The sequence below is a fragment of the Lipophrys pholis genome, assembly GCF_963383615.2.
Source record: "Lipophrys pholis genome assembly, chromosome: 17".
NCBI lineage: Eukaryota > Metazoa > Chordata > Actinopteri > Blenniiformes > Blenniidae > Lipophrys > Lipophrys pholis.
In genome coordinates this window covers 9,828,285-9,829,909 of record NC_137643.1, presented here as the reverse complement: position 1 = coordinate 9,829,909, position 1,625 = coordinate 9,828,285, and positions in this window count along the sequence as shown.

Genomic DNA, 1,625 nt, shown 5'->3' with positions numbered 1-1,625 from the left:
TGTGGTGCAACTGTAAATGTGTCCGTTGACCAACAAGACGGCAGACACAATAGTTCCCGAGCAGTTTGACAGTACCGCATCTTAAATACGATGATGTACAGAACATGTAAACACACTTCATGCCATTACAATAATTATTGTACTTTAATTGATGTGTGTTTGATATATTTTTAGACACGTGATTTACATCGAATTATGCTGTTAATTATTGGGTTAACTTGCATCTGTAATGTTAAGTAAATTCCAGCAGATGGCGGTAGAAAATCATTAAATCCAGAGGAAACGCTCGTGACTCAAGCTGATCAAATCAACACTTTTTGCATTCTTGTAACTTCAATCGAAGGTTTTTACTTCTTGGGGCACACTAAACCTTTAACTTTCATTACGCTCGAGATTTTACCGTCGATACAATAATGAACATCAAGAAGTGCACATCTTATGAGTAATAACTGATGAAGAAGAAGAAGACAGTGTCTTTAACTGTCATAAATTAATTGTGATAGCTTTAACGGTGTATTTGAAAGGGTCCAAAAACATAACAGAAACACATTTTAAAAATGTTTAAAAAACAAAACAGTCACTGCCTCAGTCTAAGAGAAGAAAAAACCAATGCATCTCCGCAAAGAATGACACCTGACATTTTGAATTATTATTGCGTTCCTCCATCAACAGTGAGGATGCCATGGTGCACTCACTGCTATGTCAGTCTGTGTTATCCCCTTGCCAAGTCTTGATTGAGGGTGACTGGTCGCAGCTGAGCTAGCTTCCAGCCAGACAGGCTTGCTTGGTAAAAGAAAAAAAAGAGGCGGGGGGGGGGGGGGGGGGGGGGCCTCTGGGACTTTTGGGTTTTAAAGGTTGTTTTGTTACAAAAAGTTTCCAGACACTCATTTGACATGATCAGGGGGAGGGGGGGGGGGGGGGTGATGTTGTCTGTGAGGCCTTGAGACAGTGTCATAAATAACAACGGAGCAAAGATAAACAGGGATCTCGAGCCGAGTCACATGAGGAAGTGAGAAGGGATGGAGGAAGGGTGGCTGGGTCCGTTTGGCTCGCCTTTGACCACGCTGACTTGTCGAATATAAGCGTGGCAAAGACAAAACAGACACACTGTCACCAACATTCGGGAAGAGAATAGATTATGTTTGTCTTCCTGTTGGTTTCCCTCCTCACTCGGTCTGTGATATCCACGTTTACAGACCAGGCAGAGGTAGTCAACCTCTCAATGGAGAAAACCCATGCATCTTTGTTTTTATTTCAGGAGTGGCAGCGAGGAAATAGTTGGGATGCAGCCAGACCGCTGTGTCTCCAAACAACTGTCTCTATTATCTCTTCAGTACTTTGACTAAGTATTCATTGTCTGCTTTTAGGAAAATCTGTGTACCTGCATACATAAGGCAAGGCTAATTTGATCATCTCAAGCAGGTAATTGCAGCTAGGAAGGGTTTATTGAGGGAAGATCCTGTCGTACTTTTCAGCACTGGAACAAAAGGGTATAAGGTTCCAACTTTCTGAGGGATGTTTTGTTAACAGGGTTTGTGTCACATGATTTAAAGAAATGTGTAAATCCAATTTTTCAGTAGAAGTCTTTCTTTTACCCTGTGATGACGAGGTCCTCCAGGGAGAGC